Below are 15052 nucleotides of genomic sequence, written 5' to 3' on the forward strand. Positions count from 1 at the left end.
CCCGTTTGGATCTGTAGCTCAGGCAGCTCTGCCCGGGACCCCCGGGGGCTTTCCCCTGAGCGGCTTCCTGAAGGAGAAGGGAGGAGAGAGCAGCTCCACGCCCTTCCTCCTGCTCAGGATGGAGCCCCGGGTGTGCTGTCACTGCTTTACCTGTGTCATCGTGCCACCTTTGCAATTGCCCCGTGAGGTAAGAAGTGTGTTTATGTCCCTTTCGCAGGTGAGGAAGCCGACCTGAAGTCAACCTGCCCAGCAGCTCGGTGGCAGAGCTGGGATTCGGCCCCAGGCTGGCGGTCAAAGGCCAGGCCCTCGCTGGGCACTGCACGCTGCAGCCCACGTGGGGACGTGGCCTTGAGGAAACAGAGCAAGGAGGGGGAAAGCCTTTGCAACGTGGATGGCGGGAGCTACGTTTGCAGTAAAGTCTGGTCCACGTCTTTGCCAAGATCTGCTTGTAACTGTCTCCCTGAAGAGACAGCCTGGGGTGAGGCTTAATGGCTCTGGGCTGGGGTCCGAGCCTGGGTTTCTCGTCCCAGCTCTGCCCTGACAGAATCAGTCTCTCCACAGGCCTGGGCGGAGGGCAGGCTCTGCCGACCCTTCTGGCGGTGATGCTTTGTGATGCAGGAGTGGGAAGCAGGGCTGAAGGCAGAAACCCTCACCCATACTGACCTCTGAATATGTGCCTGAGGAGCAGCCCACCCCCAGGGAAGCCACTCAGCCCACCTTGACAGCAAGCCCATCACCTGCCGCCCCCCAGCAGAGGGCAGGACAGCAGCACCTCTGATTGAGCACTAACTAGATGCCAGGCGCTGAGGCTACCTCTATGCAAGCCGCTTGCTATGGATCAAAGCAGACGCTGTCACTACACCCATCTTACAGATGAGGAAACCAAGGCTCAGCAAAGTCAAACAACTAGCTCAAGTTCACCACAAACCCAGTAAAGCAACAAGGCCAACGTATCCAGTAGGTGCAGGAGACACAGTGCCCAAGACCTACAGTACTTTTAGGGGCCCACGAAAATATTATAATTTCACTTAAAAGCAGACGGAAAAAAATAAACATTCAGGATGAAGAAAATGGTTTAACATATAACAAAATATTTACCTTTACGCCAACATCGTGGTAAATATATTTTTAGATTTTTCTTTTTAAAGAAAAATAGAAAGGGGTCCACAAAGGCAAAAGTGCCTCGGGCTTGTGAAAGTTATCGTGCTGAACCTTGAACCTAGATCCATCCCCTCTTAAGGCCAGAGCTACCAAAGAACCGTCCAGCCTCTCCCCTGGTGTCAAAGAAACAGCTCCCAGGAATTCCCTGGCAGTTCAGTGGTTAGCCCTCGGCACTTTTGCTGTCGGGGCCTGGGTTCAATCCCTGGTCGGGGAACTAAGATCCTGCAGGCTGAGCAGCGCAGCCAAAAAAAAAAAAAGGAATAGCAACCAGGGCCATCCTGGGAGCTGCGGTGCACACCAGTCCCTGAGAAGGCCACAGCCAGAAGAGCCACTCAGCCACGGACACTCACCCTACTCGCCACTACCCCTGGTGGGCAGGCCGCCCAAGCTTAATTCTTGGCCTCCAAGAAGCTATTGGAACAGAGCAGCCACGTTTCAGGGGCCGAGTCATTCATGGGGAGAACGTGAGCCCCTGGAGGTGCCTGCCTGGGAGAAGCAGAAGAATGACAAAGATCATCCGGAAAAACATTCCAGCTTTTCTTCCTCACCTGAAGAAAACAACAGGTAAATAGCCTGGACTGTGGGAATTCCGTGTTTGAAAGACCTGGTATAGCCCAGGTGGACAGAGAGTCACACATACCTGGGTTTGGGTCCCCATCTGTCCTTTAGTTTGCTGTGTGACCTTGAGAAAGTTACTTTACCTCTCTGACTCTGCTTTCCCTTCTGGAAAGTGGAATAACAACAACTCCCCTTCCTCCATATACACACCCCAATAAGGTTGTAGTGAGAATTGGTGGAAATAAAATGCTTTCTGTATAGAAAAGCATTGCAACTAGTAAAAGCCAGAAGAATATTCATTTGTTTGGGAAAGAAAAAAAAAAAATTGATCCCAACATCCCTAGGGTCTTGAATAATTGCTCTGCTGTGCGCTTGCCGGAGACATTGATAAATTTGGAGAAGTCACCAAAGCCCCCGTAACCTAGACCACACCGTGAGGTCAGCCTCCTTTTCCTCCAGGTCTTTGAGGGGACAGTTTAGACAGGAAGCGGGAACCTTACCAATGAAAGGGGAGTGCCACCTCCGATGAAGGCATCAGCGGAGTCAGAAATTCCTCAGCCCTGGTGACTATCGCCACACTTGAGCTTCGCGAGTCCAGGATTACACAACCGCAGGCAGAAACCATGAAGTTAGACCATTGGCCTGAGTAATGAGCAGACCCAGGGTTCCCTCCAGGTGAGCAGCGCGGCTGCCTATCAGGTGAGCATGTCTTACACCAAAGTTCAGCGCAGTAGTCGGAACCACAGCTGCTCACGGCAGGGAGGCTGAACTCTGCTAATACAACGTGAGTTTCTCAAGGTGTTCCAAAAGGCCTTGGCAGGAGGCAGCCTCCTCTGACGACAGCACCACCAGCGCCCTCCCCCAGAGTAGCGCTTCTCAAGCAGCATCACGCACACGAATCACCTGGGATGTTGTTAAAATGCAGCTTAAGATTCAGTGGGGCTTCAGATTGTGCATCTCTGACAAGTTCCTGGGCTGATGCTGATGCAGTTGGCGAGGATGAGGACCTAGAATTTCCTCTGGTCCCATCGACACCTGGGGTTGCCCTTCGCCGGGTAGACCAGGGGCCCTGAACAGTTTGCACTCCAGAACTTGGGATTCAAGGAACCAGTAGCATTACTATAAATTAGATCCCTCACGATTTCTTTTTTTTTTGGGGGGGGGGAATGGGGTACAAAATGAATTAAATGTAAACATCAGTGGCAAGATAATTTGTGAAAGGTTAATTATTTTTTCTCCCAACATATGCACTCCCTTTTCAGGCAGGTAGCAAGACCCTTCGGTGCTCTCTTGCCCCAGAGATTTTAAATGACAACTAATTGCAGTCATCTGCTGCTTTCCTTTTAGAAACAGAAGGCTCTAATAAAGCCGAATCTGCTCCCATGACCCCTTCTCCTAACCCCTACCCGCTTAGGACTCCCCTGCTTATGTTTATGGAAAAGTATTTTTAAAGAGGGATTTTTGCAGAATCATCTTGGAGTGGCTCTTCTTTTCTTTCATGAAAATATCAGCCCAGGGCTTCCCTGGTGGCGCAGTGGTTGAGAATCTGCCTGCCAATGCAGGGGACACGGGTTCGAGCCCTGGTCTGGGAAGATCCCACGTGCCGCGGAGCGGCTGGGCCCGTGAGCCACAATTGCTGAGCCTGCGCGTCTGGAGCCTGTGCTCCGCAACAAGAGAGGCCGCGATAGTGAGAGGCCCACGCACCGTGATGAAGAATGGCCCCCACTTGCCGCAACTAGAGAAAGCCCTCGCACAGAAACGAAGACCCAACACAGCCATAAATAAATAAATAAATAAATAAACTTAAAAAATATATATATATATCAGCCCAGGGACCCAGGATGGGGGAGGGGACAGCAAATCCCTCTTCCCATCTTGTGTGAGATGTGGTAGCAGGAATAGTGAAGCTTGGGGGTCGTCAGCCTCCCCATCAACTCCACCAGGACCCCCCCCCCAACTCTTGAACATAGACAGTTTAACCATAGCACTCTGGGGATGCAGGTCCAAGCACCCTAGGCCATTCTCACCAATGGGGACAAGCCTGGCACTGGGGAGCAGGGCTGTGCACCCACTGAGGCAGACAGGCAGGGCCAACCTCAAGGAGGAGCTTCCAGCCACGTCCTGAGCTCCTTGTCCCAAGCACGCTCCACCTGGAAGCGGCCCGCAGGGACCCGCCACCCCACAAGAGGACCCAAAGGCCGGGACACCCATGGTGTCAGCATCAGAGACCAGAACATCAACCAGCAGAGCCCCTGCCCCCGCCTCTGGGTGAATTCCCCTCTCTGATGATACCTGGGAGGAGGGGAGGCCCCAAAATGATTGAAAAGGAACTTAAGGCCACCCTTCTGCTCCCCGAGGGAGCTTGGGGACAGAACTGGAGTGTATCACTGGCAAGTTTTAAAGCGGTGTCATACCCACTGCATATACTTAGTTTAATAATATTCAATATTTAGGAGAGCATTTACCATTTTACTTTTAAAGTAATACACGTATGGTGGTTTAGGCACACATGATTAAATAAATTGTTTGATAAAAAAAAAATTGCTAAAAGTTACCATCTGCTAAAGTAATCTTATTGCTGTTTCTTAGTGGAGCTCTCCTCGTTTCAACTATTCAAGGCCTAGGAAACATCAGGTTGCCCCTGAGCAAACTGTGCTCCCTTACATTTTTTAAACATTAAAAAAATATATACTGCAAAGTTTATACACATTATACAGTTCATTCATTATTCAGTAAAATATTCACCTTGAACCTTTTTTCTTTTCAGTGTTCAAATTCTGAAATTTCTGTAAAATAAAAATACCTGCAGATGGCATCTAGAATAGGGGTTAGTTACCTTTTGGTGTCTCTACTACCCTCTGCTCTGCAGAAGCAGCAATTAATTAGCAATGCTTGGACCTTCCCTCCCTGCAGACTCGTGCTCTTCCCCAAGGAAACAGATCTAGGAAACGGTGGGAGACACCTGCCTCTGATAGTGAAGTTCAGGAGGATAAAAAAAAGCAACAAAAAAGCTTCCTTCTTTGGCTTTCCTCTTTGCCAAGACTGGATCCCTGGCAAGGTCCCTCCTCCCTGTAAGACCAGAGGAAGAGTCATTCCCTCTTTTTTTCTAGGCACACATCATGGGAGAAATGCTGCCTCTTCCCTGAAAGGCACTTCAGCACTTGAGATATTTGAGTCTGTGATAGGGGACTTCATCATCAGAAAGTTTCGGCAACAGGAAAAAGAAAAAACACTTTCTTTTAAAAACAAAATTTAAAAATTACTAAATCAAATCAACTCATTTATCAACAGGGAGAAAAAAATGAATGTTTTTCTATTGCATCCCAACCAGCTCTGAACAAAGAAGCTGCAATGAATTCCAAAAAGCAGCAAAGACACACAAATGGAAAGTTAAAGCACAGATCTTCCAGTGATGACAACTGGATGGTACACTTTTCCTTTGTGGATTTCCGGAAGTGACCAGCATGAACAGAATAAGAGAGATCATCTATTGGGTCCTTACTCCATGCCAACGATTTCTATGGCATTTCATTTAATTATCAGAACAGCCCGATGAGGTAGCACTCCTCTTGTCAGCCCCGTTTCATAGACTAACAGAGGGATTAAGAGACTAACTCAGAGTTTCGTAGCTAATAAAACTCAATTCCAACCCAGGCACCTGTCTCCAGGCCCTTGCTCCTCACCCAGGCCAAACTGGACTCCAGAGTGAAACCAAGCCACGACCAGCGTGTGGGTCACTCCTCAGGGGAGCGAAAAGGTTGCAGGCATTTTCTTGTCAATCTTTATTAGACTTCCCTCCCCTCCCCCTGTAGGGCTAAGAGCATTACGTTCTCTTGAGAAAGAGCTAAACAACCCGCTCAAGAAGTTGAAGAACTCATGCAAGGTCAAAAAGGGAATTTTCATAGTAGAGTCTTTCTGGTGTCAGGCCGAAAAGTCTATCTCATTGAACTACCCCAAAAAGTCACAAAAAGAACGCAAAAACGTGCCCGCTTGCTCCAAGATCATTTTCCTGGCTTTCATCTCAGCCCTTTAAAGGTGCATCATCTGCTCTGTTACAAACCAGTGTGTACAGTGTGTTGAGTACTTGTGAGTGTGTGAGTGTGTGTGTGTTGAAAGGGTGACAGAGATGGGGAAGGAGGCAACAACTGAGGAAATCAATCAACCCAATGGGAGAAAAATAATCACAACACTGCAAATGTAGCAGCAAACATGAGATTGGGTTGCCATAGCAACCATTTAATTGACATTTTCATTTTCCCAGCATTTGTTCTGGGCAGGTGTGGGCAGATGCGTATCCTCGGGGTTGTGTGAGGATGAGGTGCGCCCGTTTGCCACTGTGAGCCCGCAACTGGGGAGTGGTACTGCCCCCAGGTAAGGCCCTTGGAATTGGGGTCTTAGTCAGTGCACAGAGGACCCTGTGTCTCTGAGCATCCATGCCACACATAGTGTCATTGCTGTGTAACAGAGGTGGAGGTGATGATATTCCTGTACTTCATCACTGCACTGATGAGACGATGAGGCCCAGGCTAAGGGTCGTGCAGAGTGGCCATGGCAGAGCCCGGCTCAGACCCAGGTCCACGCTGGCTTGCTGAACCAGGGTCAAGTAGCGGGGAGCTGGGGAAGAAAAGGAGGTGAGGAGGCAGCAGAGCACAGGTTAAATCCATCCACAGAGCGGGGTCATCTTTTTTCTTCTGAAAGAGTGGCAGTTTTCTGCACCAAACCATGCCCTGCCAGCAAATCTGCCTTCAGAGCACAAAGAACAGAGAAGTGGGGGGTAGGGGAAGGCAGCATCCCCACGCTCAGCGATCGAGGATGGAATTAAACTCGGATTTACCTGTAAGAACAGCTTATGTTTTAGCTACAGACCTCCTCCAAGCAGCCTCAAGATTCAAAATTCATGTACCTTGCAAGCTGCACAGCAATCCTAGAGGTAGCCCCGGCTGGGTCCTCGAAGCCTCGACGCAAGCGGAATACTAAACACACCCTGAGTTCCCGACGTGGCCACCTGATTACAGCCCTGCCCGAGCTTGTCTGCAGCAATTTCTCTCAAAGGCGAGGCTACATGCGTATTTGTTACCAAGCATCCGTAGACAAGACAGTGTTCAGAAAGCACAGCTCCGCATGGGAAAATATGAGCTGTCAGCACATCATTTTCGTGGGGGCAGGAAAATCTTTAGGTGGAAAATATTGCTTTTATGATTTCGCCGTGAGGAAAGAACGGGCTGAAATTGCTATGGTTCTGTAGCTTCCGTTTTCCAAAAAGCTAAATGCTTTCAAGAAGCCCATCAAGGTCAGACTATAGCATAGCTTTGCTTAATCCATTTCTTCCCAGGTGTTGCACTGTCACCCTTGCTTCCTGAACTATCACTGCCTCTTATAGTCAGCACAGACTTGCATCTCTATGTGTGAAAACCAAACAACAAAGAGGCACCACTGCATGAGATGCATGAAACTCTAGGTGGAATGCTGACTCGGCTGAAATGGCCCCTGGGAAATATGGGGGAGTCCTGAAGGGTCCCAGGCAGAGGACAAACTCACTGGCCTCTTCCTAAAACCTGAGAAGAGCATTCTGGGAAGTAACCCTTATTTTGGGTGTTATTGCTCCCCAAAATATTAAAGATTACTTTCAATTGTCTCTGTAACTGAAAGGCTTAAAAAAAAAATATTCCTATAAATTGGAGACCTCCCCGACAGTCATTCCCTTCATTTTATTTTAAATTCCATTGAAATTTATTTTAAAGCACTTCCTGTGACTTAAAAATATAGGCATTTTTGGCTAATATTATTATTTGATGCTTTATACTTGAATGTAATCAAAGTGTCAGGTTTATTTACCCAAACTTACTCAGCTGTAGGTTTGGGATTTTTTTTTTCTGGATCTAAAACTCCAAAATACTTGAGCAACACATATTTGTCAATTTGACAAATTGACACTATTTTCAGCACTTTCTTTTTCATCACCATCTTTTTGCCATTGACAATGCCACTGCGCTAACAGACTTCTCAAGTTGACTATTCTAAGTTGTCCCCTCCCTACTCCCTGCTTTCCTCCACCCATCTCAGTAATCAGCCACAGTTGCTCAAGTCAAAATCCTAAAGCGAGTCCTTTCATTTTTCAAACCCTCACGCCAGCCGTTAGCAAGCCCAGCGGGCCCTACATGCAAGACAGTGTCAAGCCACCTCCCACACCCTCGTCCTGGGGGCTGAGGAAGCCACCTCACCAGGCTCCCCGTGTCCCCCCGTCCCCCCTCCACGAGGCAGCCAGAGGGATTTGTAATAGCAGAATCTACAACGTGTCACTTCATTCAGTCTTGGGTTCAACAAATATCTGCACGCTTACTCTGGGCCAGCACTGTTCTACCACTTCCTAGACCTTGCTAGACGTTGCATTCTTATCAGAAAGAGGACAACGGACAAAGTTAAAGAGGGAAATGTGGAGTGCGTTAGAGGATAAGGAGAGCTGGAGAAAAATGACACAGGCAGGGAGGACATGGAGTGTGGTGAGTGGGTGAATTTACTACGGCCCTTTAAACAGGGGGCTGCAATTTTAGATAGGGTGGTCAGGGGCAGCCTCGCTGAAAGGGGCGTATGAGACCAGAAGGAGGTGGGGAGCGAGCCATACAATACGTGGGGGAAGGAAGAGTTACACCCTCCAAGGGCTCCCTATTCCACTAAAACCCCAGGCCCTTACTCTCACCCATGGGGTCCTATAGGACGTGCCCCGCTGGCCGCTTAATGCACTTGGTGCTCTGTTCTTCAGCCACCGCCTCTCTCGGGTCTGTCACCATGCCATCCAGGTGCTTTCCCATTTCAGGGTCTTTGCTCTGGGTGTTCCCCTGTCTGGAACACCCCATGCAAACCTCCACACACACCCCATTCCCCTTTCTCCTTCTCTCAAGGCTGGCGTCTGTCCATCCTCAGGTCTTAAGGATGTCACTTCCTCAAAGAGACCTTCCCTGACCACCCCCCAGCCTCCCGTCACCCGCCTTCTTTCTGTGTTTTATTCTCATCGTGGTTCTTATCACCATCTGAAATCATCTTGTTTCCTGTTTGCCTCCCCTACCAGGAATGCCAGCTCCAAGTTAGAGAATCACATCGGCCTGTTTACGGCCTGGAACAGGCTCTGGTACAGAGCAAACATTCAATACATATTTATCGAGTGAAGACATCAATCAGTCAAGTCAAGCTAGATAACGAGCTTGTAAATAATTAAAGCGATCGAGGGCGGCAAATTGAGAATCACCCCAGGCTAATCGACCCTCATCTCAGGCTCCACCATTTTATCAACAATGAGAACAACAATAGCAATAAACAATAAAACAATTCAACAACAATTCAACAATTCCATTTCATAATTCAATTCAATAAAACAGTTCAACAATACTAAAAACTTGAGCAGTTATTGAATTCCTTCACCTTTACTATCATGTTTTATCCTCATGACAACCCAGCGAGAGACAGCCCATTATTCCCATCTTAGTAAGTCCAAAAACTAAGGTTTAGGGGATGTTCTGTGACTTGTCCAAGGTCACTCAGCCAGTATGGGCAGAACCAGCATCCTAAAACAAGGCCACACAGTGGTACTCAAATTCCTCTAAATAAATATCATGGAGCACCTACTGTGTGCAAGGAACTGTGAGAATTTCAAAGACTGATTATCTCACAGGCAAATTGAGATGTTATAAAAGAATTTTCAGCTAATTCTGAACTACGTGAAAGGCATCCAATGATAGTATGGTCAAAACGTGACTATTACCCATCACAGCGCTTACTGTCCACAAGGCCCTGGGCAACGCCCTTTGCATGCATTACTTTGTTACTATGTATTATTACCCCAGTTTACACATGAGGAAACTGAGGCCCAGAGCAATTAAGTGACTTGCTCAAGGTCCCACAGCCAGGAAGTGATGGAGCTGGGCTACTGAACTCAGACAGGAAAAACCTAGTACTCTCTGGGTTAGATCCGGTTTGTTGGCAGAACTTTTGAGAGTATAGAAGATACTAGAAATACCTAAATCTGGCCACCTTCAGACATGTTTGCAGGACTTGAAGAAAAACATCCACATATTCCATCCTGGAGAAGTTTCTTTCCTTTATCTAAAAGCAATATGAGGGACTTCCCTGGTGGTGCAGTGGTTAAGACTCCGTGCTCCCAATGCAGGGGGTCTGGGTTCAATCCCTGGTCAGGGAACTAGATCCCACATGCATGCCACAACTAAGGAGCCCACCTGCCACAACTAAAGACCCAGCACAACCAACCAAATAAATAAATAAATATTTTTTAAAATAAAAAATACAAGCAGGGGCTTCCCTGGTGGCGCAGGTTAAGAATCCGCCTGCCAATGCAGGCGACATGGGTTCGAGCCCTGGCCCAGGAAGATCCCACATGCCACGGAGCAACTAAGCCCGTGAGCCACAACTCCTGAGCCTGCGCTCTAGAGCCCGCGAGCCACAACTACTGAGGCCCGCGCGCCTAGAGCACGTGCTCCGCAACAAGAGAAGCCACCACAATGAGAAGCCTGCGCATCGCAACGAAGAACAGCCCCCTCTTGCTGCAACTAGAGAAAGCCCGTGGGCAGCAATGAAGACCCAACACAGCCAAAAAATTAAATAAATAAATAAATCTACTAAAAAAAAAAAAATACAAGCAATATGAGCCCCTGGGCAAGGTCTGGTCCCCTCAGCTCCTTACCTGTGAGCCATGGTCCATTATCGCCGAGACCAGGATGCCTTCTGGGGAGGAGGCTTGGAGTTTGGCAAGAACAGCTCCGCCAGAGGTGCAGGGGCCAGGCCAGTGCCAGCCATGACAGCCAGGGGCCTCCTTCTGGCCTGTGCTGGGGTCTCTCTCCCACCGTCCCCTCTGCAGGGCCCAGCTATTGGAGCTCAGCCTCACCAGGGCCAGAACCACGAACATGACGGCCCCGGTCCAGCTCACCCTGTCAAGCTGTGGGAGCAGAATCTTCCAAACTGGAGAATGCAGTAGCCTGTATCCTGGAGTTTTCTGCTTGGTTCACCAGTTTCTAGGGGGACCAGCAGTGGCTTCGGTGTGGAACAAGGTGGGCATTCAGTCTTTAGTCCAGTAATTAAAAGGCTTTGAGGACAGGATCTTCAGCTTCCAGCGGGAGGACCCAGTTCGCAAGCAGGGGTTTTAAAATATCACCTGTTGAGTTTTCTACCCAACATGTCTCCTCTTTGGTCCATTCAGTCTTGAAAAGAATTAGAATTCTAGAGCAGGAGGGCAAAATAAAGTAAATTAGGCTCTCAACATTCAAGTGGGAACTCAAGATGTCCAAAATTGAACCTTAATTTTCATCCCTCTGAAATCCTGCTTCATTCCCCAGCCTTCCCATCCCAGCTAATAACAACCGCATCCTTCCCGAGACTCAGGTGGAAACTGCAGGCGTCTTGGACCCTGACCCTCTTTCACACCCCACAGCCTCTTGGTTACAACTCCTGGTAGTTCCTCCTTCAAACGTCATCCAGAATCTGACCACTTCTCCCCACCTCTACTGCGCCCACCAGCTCTGTCTGGTCTCCTGCAATAGGCTCTGACTGGTCTCCCACCTCCAGCCCTTAACCCACTATTGTCACTCCTCAACTCAACACCAGACCGATTGACCCTGTTAAAATTAAAGTTGAATCGTGTTACCTCCTGCTCAGAGCCTTTGGTGGCTGCCATATCCCTCCGAGGAAAAGCCAGCTCTTCCAGGGACGCTTGGGACCTCTCTGCTCCAAGTCCTCACTATTCCCCAGCCCTCCAATCTGCTCCTGAAATATGCCAGGCACACTCAGGGCCTTTGCAGGAGTTGTTTCCTCTGCCTGATACTCTTTCGCCATGGAAATAATCCACCTGGCTTCCTCCCTCCCCGCCTTCACACATGCTCAGATGTCTTTGCCTTAAAGAGGCTTACCCTGATCTTATTGAAGATGAAAACTCGACCCTCACCTTCCACCTCCACCCACCAGCTCTCCTGCCATCCCTTACCTGCTCTGGTTTTTCTTTTCTTCCTTCGTAGCACTTAACACACCTGACCTGCCGAATAATGCACTCATTTGTTGTGCCTGTTGCTCATTATCTGCTTTCCTCCGTGAGACAGAGTAAGTCCCATCACAGGTGAAGCTTTTTCTCTATTTTGTTTCCTAGTATATCTCAGGCAGCTGGACCGAGCCTGGCGCAAGGAAAGGGTTCAGTAAATATTTGTGAAATGAAGGGGAGGCCCTGCAAAACACAGAATTTCTGCTAAACAAAGATGAGAAAGAGAGAAGAGATGTTTTGGACTTTCCCGCTCCTCGGGGAGATGAGATGGGAAGAGGGAATCAGGGAGGGGCTGGAGAGAGCACGCAGGCACCCCCCTGTAGCCACTCATAAACCTATGCCCACCCCCACCCAAACAGAGAGGGGAGGACCTTGACCCCTAAGGGCTGGTGGCTGGGTGGAGGGAGACCTCCACCCCTGTCCCCGGGTGGAGCTGGGTGGTGGGGACCCCCCCCCCATCCTGGGTCCTCAGCTACCCTGAGAGCACTGTGACCCTGAAATCAGGCAGAGAGGAGCAGAGCTGTAGGATGCCTCTTTCCCTACCTGTGGCCTCCCAGCTGCCTCCAATCTGGTGGTGGGCTCTTCCAGGCACTCAGCTTTCTAAATAGAAATATCTACTGCTGAAGAAAGCAAAGGGTTGAGAGTGATGCCAAGAGAAGCAGCCTCTGCAAATGCTGGAGTGTCAAGTTCTGCTGGGACATCTCGCCACCAGGCCTACAGAGGACGGCACTGCTCACCCCACACAAGTGCAAATTCAGTCTATCCTGGCCCCGACTCTTTAATGAATCTGGTCACAGCCTGTCCTCCCTCCTCTCTCTCCCTCTCCATCTGGGTGTTAACAAGAAAAGCAGATTAGAAATGTCGCTTCCATGGCTGGTTCAAAGCTGCACGACCGGTCCACGTGCGTTCCATGCCAGCAGGTCTAATTTCCTTCCCCAAAAAAACACTCAGGTACTGGGTTTTGAGAAACCTTCTACTTATATAAATTTTGTGAGCTCGACTATGACCCGGGGTAACTCTTTTATGAGCAAAACCAAGAAATGACCAATAAAAAGGAGTTTGTTTTCCTTTGTGTTTGCAAATGGAGTCCGTGCATGTCAAACACACACAGGGCTGCCCAATTTTCTATTATAACTGGGGGAGGTGAGTCCTGTAAGGGGATTTGCAGATGGTATGGGTGAATGAGAGAAGATTAAGACTTCTTTTTCGCCATCTTATTGTTCAAGAGTAAATACTTTTAGGTTAAGTCCTGATGCTAGAAGAGTCCTTTGCTAAACAATTTTTAAATACTCTGAAAAATTATTATTGGGGCATCTTTGTTGTTAATTATAAAATAAATCAGAAGCCAAAGTTTTATTATCAGTCCATTATTTTATATCGAATGCCCTGAAATTGCTATGCGTTTTGAGGCATCCACTAAAGCCATAAGCTCATGTTATCCACATGGGTGTTCATTTGTTATTATGATGCCCTTGGGAAGTAAGAAGTGTCCCGGAATGATTGTTATGTAGTCATTGTTTTCTTTAGCATGAAGCTGGAGGTGAACAGGAGTGATTTAACTACAGAAGGAGGACCACACAGAGAGCTGAAATTCAGGACCAGCGTTAAGATGCCTCATTAATCTCATTTTCAGTCCTGTGTACTGACCACTAACGTGTCTCTAATCAGAAGCCCAAGGAATGACCACATCGTGTGTTTAACAAAAACATTTACCACAACTTAAGACTTCCTGCTTGTGATAACTTTAGCCGGGCTTAAAGAAAAACTGCAGAGGTTTATATACTTTTCAAGGTATTTCTGTTAAAAGAAAAAAAAAATCTCAAGAATTTAGATTCCCTGGAGGCAGTGACCTTAAACTCTATTTTGTTTTCAACGCGGAAAATAATCACATAAAATTAAGCTTTGCGAGAACATTTCTACGATGATTTAATTTCAACTTTTTCTCCCCTCAGTGAAACATTAACCCTAGAATCCTAACAATATTCTCTCTTTAGATGTCATGACAAGTAACCCACTTTTTAAGGGCTTTTTAATAAGCAGTCAGCAATAGTGCTGAGTGATCAGATGGTACGAGGAATTAGCAGAGAAGTTAGCAAGAAGCTTTAGAGGTTTACACCTGGAGCGCCATTAGTCAGAAATTGGGCCACACTGTTGGAAGCAAAAACCCCTTAACCAATTGGAGACACTTAACCATAGAAGTTTCTGGCAACTGGTGATCTCAGAAGAAAGGGTAAGTTGTAAATAAGCACAGCAATGAAACCCAGTTTTCACACATCAATTTATTCCCTACAGACCAGTTTAATCGAGATGACTTACCTTGTAGATAATGACAATAGAAGTTACACACAACAGATCAATTGAGATCAACTGCTCTGTGTGTGTATCTGTGAAGGCACTTATTTTGTCATTCCCGGTGGAATTATCTTAAAGCACTTAGTCAAGCGCTCGGTGGGTGCGCAGTGGAACTTCCTGAAGAATCTGAAAGTCAGTACAGTCTATTAAACTACAGAGTTATCGCCCTGTTTTTTAGGAATGAAAGACATAAACTCACTGCTTCTAGAGCAGATGTTGAGTAGAGGCGTTTAGGATGAGTGTTTAATGTTCTTCACAGCACGATGCTAAGACTCAAAGGATTTCCAGTGGTTCACTCTAGTTTGTAATGTGAAATTTTTGAAGAAACTACTTTTCCTCTGCCACTTAGTAGTGGTAATCTCTGAGCAACAAGCACACTGTGAAAATACCTGGACAAACCTAAGATATATGATTCCTTAAAGAATGTCATCCTCTGTGCTAGACACTCAGCAGGATACTTTCAATGGAGAAATTCATGTGCTTCAGTTGTGGGAAACTTCCTGTGTTATTTCTTTGCTACTTTCCTCCCCTCCATTTTTCTTAGTTCTCTCTGGAATTCCTTTGGGTCTGTTTTTTTTAATTTCTGATTTGATTCTACCTTTCTATTTTTCATCTCTCTCTCTTTTTGTTCTAGCTCGAGAAATGTCCTCAAGTTTATCTTCCAACCCACCTACTGATTTCCCCCTCACGTTATATTTTTAATTCCCCAGAGGTTTTTGTTTTTTGAATATTCAGTTTTAAAAGAACATTTCAAGACTGTATTTGCATCTCATCACTCTGGGACTATTAATTATAGGGTGTGTTTTTTTCTCTCTCTCTCCTTTTTCTGCTGCCTGGATTGTCTGTTTTTTCTCTCTTTTCTCCTGTTTGTTTTATTGCGGTATCTGTGTTTCAGATACAGACTTCCTGTTAGATTATTCTTGACTTTCTGTTTATATTTCAGGA

The sequence above is a fragment of the Balaenoptera ricei genome, chromosome 19 (genome assembly GCF_028023285.1).
Source record: "Balaenoptera ricei isolate mBalRic1 chromosome 19, mBalRic1.hap2, whole genome shotgun sequence".
NCBI classification, from domain to species: Eukaryota; Metazoa; Chordata; class Mammalia; order Artiodactyla; family Balaenopteridae; genus Balaenoptera; species Balaenoptera ricei.